This window comes from Tenrec ecaudatus, chromosome X (assembly GCF_050624435.1).
Source record: "Tenrec ecaudatus isolate mTenEca1 chromosome X, mTenEca1.hap1, whole genome shotgun sequence".
Classification (NCBI taxonomy): domain Eukaryota; kingdom Metazoa; phylum Chordata; class Mammalia; order Afrosoricida; family Tenrecidae; genus Tenrec; species Tenrec ecaudatus.
In genome coordinates this window covers 73,868,657-73,875,383 of record NC_134548.1, presented here as the reverse complement: position 1 = coordinate 73,875,383, position 6,727 = coordinate 73,868,657, and positions in this window count along the sequence as shown.

Here is a 6,727-nt window from a genome sequence, read left to right as displayed (position 1 = left end):
GATATAACATCATTTCTAAGATTAGGTTATAAGAGACTGGGATTTCTTTCTTGCTTGCTCTGTGTGTGTCTCTCAATGTCTCTGATCAAGCTAGCTTTCGTGTTGTAAGCAGCCCTAGGGAGATGTCTACATGTTAAGTAAGTCAGCATGGCCCTCTTCTGTAGTCAGTGAATGAAACATTCAGTCCAACTACACATAAGGAACGAAATAATGTTAATGAGTATGCGAGTAAGCTTGGTAGCAGGTCCTCCCCAAAGTGACCATTAAGATGACTATAGCCCTGGATGATACCTTATGACAGCGGTTCTCAACCTGTGGGTTGCGACCCCTTTGGGGGTTGAATGACCCTTTCACAGGGGTCGCCTGATTCATATCAGTAGAAAAATTACTGTTATGAAGTAGCAATGAAAATAATTTTATGGTTGGGGGTCACCACAACATGAGGAACTGTATCAAAGAACCGTGAGATTAGGAAAGTTGAGAACCACTGCCTTATAAGAAACCCTGAAATGGAGATATCCAGCTAAACCCTGTTTTCCTGACCTTCAGAAATTATGAAACAATAAATGTGCATTGCTTTAAGATGCTAATTTTGGGCTTGATTTGACACAACAGTGAGTAACTAACAATTGTCCCTCTGATTCTCATACCAAAGCTTTCCTACCACTTTCTATGGTGGGAGAAATAACCTATTTTGGTTTATATGGAGCTGGAACTTGAAGAAGACCATTCATATAACAAGCATTATGGCAGGTAAAATAAAATATTGCTTATTCACAGTGTTATTGCTTATAGGCCTGTAGCCTCTGGCCATACTAATTTGCAATGCTGCCTAAAATTGTAGTCGAATGACAAGACTTCTCACTAGAGAATCAAGATAGCTGGCTTTGTCAATCAGTCATAGTGTGATATTATGACCCTTCTGTCCATAGTCCTGCATTTTGTGATTTATAATAAATTTTAACTTCAAAACCTGTGCTTATAATTCTATTTTGAAGTGAGTTATATGTTGTGCTAATGAGGTAGGATTAAGTTGGGTTGCATTTTGAGTCCCTATGAATCAGAATCAACTTGATGACAATGAGATGTAGAGGGTGTAACTCAGGTCACCACCCTCGGTTTCCTTGAAGGTATCTTTCAAAGATTAAGGTGGCATATTGGGTTACATGTGGAACTCCTAAGAGCAAATTGGCAACTTAAAGCCACCAGCTGCTCCAATGGAAAAAACATGAGGCTTTCTACTCTGATAATTATTTTCAGTCTTGGAAACCCACAAGGACATTTCTCCTTTTTCCTATAAGTTAGTTATAAATAAAAATCTATAACATGTCAGTGAGTTTGAATTTTTGATGGTATGCAGATTGGTTGTCATTTTTGATATCTGTGTCAAATTAAGAAATAACTTCCAGTTTTAAAACAGCAACAACAACAAAATCCAGTTCATAGAGACCCTATAAGGCAGATTATAACTGTCTCTCTGGGTTTCTGAGACTATAGAAAAACCTCATTTTTCCCAAAAGAAATATTTCTATAGTCTCAGAAACCTATAGACTACCTATGGGCTGGAATCAACTCAATGTCAAGCTTCAATCCCTGGAGATACATCATTCTTCTTGGAGTGGGGCAGCAGAAAAATACTGAAAACTGTTGCGGAGAAAATGTTTCTGGGTAGAGAAGGAATTTCTGTCAGTAGCTTATCTAGGGGTATATGTGGGGTGTCAACTGCACTAGGTGATACTGTAAAAATGGGTGACACCAATATGACTATCTATAAAATTTTATGCGGTGTTTTAGCAGAAACTTATTATTTTTATAAATACATATCTGTAGTTATTATAACAATAGGAAATGTTTTCAAAAGCCTAGCTTCCATGTATCAGTATACCTACAGGCTAAAACTCTATGATCATCCTAACGTGATCCAGTCAGAGCTATTATCTTTACCCATTTATCAATGATGCTGTGAATCATGTGGTTTTGTTGTTGCTGGTGTTTTTATAATCCTTGACTTTGTCCAATTTTCTGGTGTTCCACTACCATAGCATAATAATTAGTATTTGTGAACTTATAGTAATAATGTTTTTGAGAATAAAGTAGTAATTAAAGAAAAAGCAAAAACATTTAAAACTTTTAAAAAGTTATTAATAATTCTCTAATAGTGATGTTAATGTAGAAATGTTTTAAATAACAAATTTGTTATTAATATTCATATAGCCTAACAAATTTTACATTTACAAAAAGTACAACTATACCACATATTATTCTGTTATCAAATTTAGTAATAAACATTACTAAGGATTTTGTATGGCCTAGTACAATGACGGAAGACTGACAAAATGAGTATCATTGGATGACAAAAACCTTTGTAATACCATTGAATTTTTGCTCTTGTAAGATCAAAAACTAAGGGAAAAGAAAAATCACTTGAGGAGAATGACCTATCCAAGATCACTAAAATGTTGGTGGTATAACTTAGGCTAAAGTCTGTCTGGGCCTTTCCATGACATTGCCTGGCACTCAAGCAAATTCTTTTGAATAAATAGCAATTAGGAACATGGCCTCCAGACAAATGGCCTTAGTTCAAATTTAGTTTCTCCATTTACTAACTGCATGATTCTGAGCCAGTTATTTTTTGCCTCTCTGAACCTCCATCTCTTATGTATAAGAGATATAAAACCCATCTTATGTAATTGTCAGAAGAATTAAATGAACAATTAAAATATTTTTAAAAGAATTAAATGAGTTAACATGTGTAAAGTACTCATAGCAATATTTTTCATAAAATAAGAACTACATTTTTGTTGAAAAAATAAATCAGATTTTTACCTAATTAAGCAAACCTGGTAGTTGAAGCCTGCCAAAGCAAGGTGAAAGTTATCTTCAAAATTCCCCACCTCTCCTTTCTGATGTTTTCTTCTTTTCTAGCCCCATTTTATACCTTCCCCTGGCTCCACTCCAACCACCAGTAACCATATATCCTCTTTATATCCTCACTGCCCTGGCACTTTTTTCACTACTCTGATCTTAAGAAGCAATCAATCCAGAAACTCTCACATTCACTAATTCCTCAGAACAGCTTAACAACTCACTAATGGAGTAATGTTTTTTTCTTCCAATTTTATGTATGAGGGATCCAAGACTTAGAAATTTGATATGACTCTTATGGTTTTTCTAGGTTTAACAAGGTACTTTGTCTAGTCCTAATCTTAGTTTTACATACTCTTTGATCTTGGACAAATGCCTTCACATCTCTGTGCCTTAGTTTTCTCACCTTCTCAAAATGGGGACAGTGAGTTGAACCATATGCTCTTTAAAACAACCTGTTATTCAAAGGTTGTTTGTTTTAGACCAGGAATAGACTCCCCTTAAAATCACTCCTCGGATTTGTCCTGATGCCTCATCTTTACAATTAAGTAAGTAAATATACTTAGGGAGTTCAAAGAATACCATAGGCCTATTGTCCTTCTGTCTTTATTCTCTTTTCTTTTACCCAGAACCATGGCATCAAACAGTCATTATGACAAGAGAATGGAACTCTGGTGCTGCAGTGGTTAACTCACCAGCTGTTTGGAGATGGAAAGATATGGCAATTTGCTTCCATAAAGATTTGTAACCTTGGAAACCCTGTGAGGGCAGTTCTACTCAATCCTACAGGGTCATTGTGAGTCAGAATTGGTTCCGCAGAAATGCATTTAGTTTAGGACAGGAGGTTTATTTGAGGGGGAAAAATTTGAGTTCGTAAAATGTCAGAGGGAGAGGGCCTTTGAGGTCAGTGGTGCTGAAAACTGTACTGTGTGTACAGCTACACTTTCTCCTGCAGAGGTGACTTTACTAGAAGAGATTTAGGAAATTAAAGGCATATTTATTATTGAGTAGAATGCAGGCAGTATGAATTTTAAAAGCTAAACCACAAATTTACAAATAATTTAAACTCCATATTAGACTGGGAAAAGTTTGCATTTGGGGAAACTGAGATCCAGGTAGAGAATGAGTCTTCCTCCCCTGGGCCTCAGAGATACTAACACAGAAAGAACTTGATTCTAACTCAGTGGTCTTCTAGACAGTTGTGCTTCCTACCAATTGACCACTCCTATTGGCTCAGAACCCAGAAGATCCCTCAACTTTACAAATAGTACATACTTAGAATTCAAAAAATACCTCTGATCTATTGTCCTTCCGACCTTATTTTCTTTTCCCATACCAAGATCATGGGAGAGTCAAAGGGAAGATGGATACTTTTCCGTAGTACTGAGTGCAGAAATGTCTCACTATTTTAAGCAATTTGCTTTGTGTCGAAAGGTTTCAGTTTCTTCATCTTTATTCTCTATATCCCTCCCAGCTTATTTGTCAGGAGGTAATAAAGGGGCAAGTTTTCTCTTGCCAGTCAAGTCCTAAAGCATGCATGTAAGACTATTACCTCTTATTTTTTCTTTGTATCATAGATATAAAAATCTCCTTCTCATTTTGGAGAGGGTAACAGAAACCCGGAAATCTCAGAGTAGCTCCCTGGATGGAGCAAATTAGGGAAGGTGAAGCCACTAAGCAGAACTGTAGGTCTCTGTAAATTCGCTCATAAAAGTTGGCAGAAGAGTATAATGCATGGATAATCTGGCCTCTGAATTAAAATATGCCTTGCCTTTAAATATGAGCCATGTGACTGTCTAAATATCTAATCTTGGGCAGGTTACTGTTGCTTAGTCTTCTTGAATAAGTAATGGGGTTGTGAGAATTAAATGAGGTAAATAGCAATATATATATATATATATATATATATATATATATATATCAGAGATAATTAGCCAACAATTATTGTTAAAACTCAGAACCCATGGAGTAAGCCTTATTTTACAGATGCCTCTCAAGATACCTTTGTGGGACACTGGTTGTATAGAATAGAGCTTATAACCCACTTATTATAAATAGTATAATTATAATAAACTGTTCTATTGTTAGAGGCAGTTGAAAACTCTTACAATAAACTGTGGGGATTATTTCAATATCTGTTTTTGAGTTATCCATGGCAAGTCATGCTACATGCCTTGGTTTTTGTGGGATAAATTACAAACAGAAATGAAACATGACCATCATATAAAAAGAAAGATGCATAAGAAGAGGTAGAATTTTAGGTGGAATCTGAGGAATGAAAAAAATAGAAGAGAGTCAAGTAGAGAAAAATAGAAGTGAGGATGGAGTTGGGAGGGAGAGGGATTATAACTGGAGGGAGGGGGGAAAGTCAGGGACCAGACCTGAGATTCATAGGTGCAAAGGTGGCTGATACTGAGAAGCTTTAACAGCATTCATTGAGATCAGAATTGTGAGATCCTAGATGCTAAGCAGAAGAATTTGGACTTAATGTACCCTTCTGACCAAATACAGGGTATATGAGATGGCAGACAGCACAAACTGGGAGAGTTCAAAGATGATCCAGGTGAGGCCCACCCTAAAGGTTGCCTTGGGACAGAGGTCTACTTGACATTGAACCTCAGTTAGATGCTTGTAGCTCCAGGTATCATTCATTGATTTTCATTATTGTTGTTTTTATCTAGATTCCTTCTGCCCTGGCCAAAGTTCATCTTGCATAGTATCTATCATAGCTTTCCATACATAGTAGATAATCAAGAAATATTTGTGAACACAAGATGAAAGCTATTTAGAGGGCAAAACCAAAGCCTTTAGTGGCCAATAAATATCGGAGGAATATTGCAGGGAGAAATCAGTGATTTACAGTCCCTACTATATTTTTCAAAACTTCCCAATCCATCAGAAAATCCACAGGCCCACTAGAAATCACTAAAAATTCATTCTTTTTGCTTTCGAGATGACAAAACTAAGATTTAATAAAGTAAAAAGACTCAGCCAAAATCACTTAGGCAATAGGACAACTGGGACTGAATCCTGAGACCTCTGAGTACATTACATTTTTTGTACCTATAGTCTATTTTAAGAGCCCTCCTGGTGCAATTGGGTTACTCATTAGGCTACTAGTTGCAAGGTTGATGGTTCAATCAATCAGCAGTTCTTTGTGAGAAAGATTAGGTTACTTGTCCTATAAGAATTTATAGTCTTAGAAACTCTATCGAGAAGTTTTGCTCTATTTTATGTTATGCTATCAGTCAGAATTGAATATAAGACAATGGGTTTGGTTTGGGTTTATGATTCTTTCTTATTTTGATATACCAATGCTAAAAACAACCTCCAATTTTCATCTGTGTGTTGTCTTGGGAGTGCTAGGAACTCTGCAAATATCTAAATCTTCTCTGGCATCATTTACAGATATCCTTAGTACATAGACCTAGCTATGGTGAAGTAGTAGGAGCATTGACTCCAAACCAAGGACCATGACTTTTAGTCTGGTTTCTGTCATAACTACAATTTCCCAGTCTGTATATACTGGGCACCCTGGATAGCACTCAAAGACCCCATGTGGCACTATGGGTGAGCATTTGGCTGCTAACCTCAAGGTTTGTAGTTCAGATTTACCAAAAGGTGAAACTGTATGCTCCCTGTGAAGGTGTACAGTCTCAGAAACCCTATAGATGGTCACTATGAGCCATAATTTACTCAGTGACAGTGAGTTTAGCCTGGCTTTGCGGAGAACTTTAAGGTGTAGATTAAGCCCTTAGACCAAGAAACAAATATTTTCCCAGATTGTTTAGGAATCACAAGTTTGCAATGTCCTGTAACTTATACTTTTCAATATATTCCCATTTGAATTATTGATCATTCT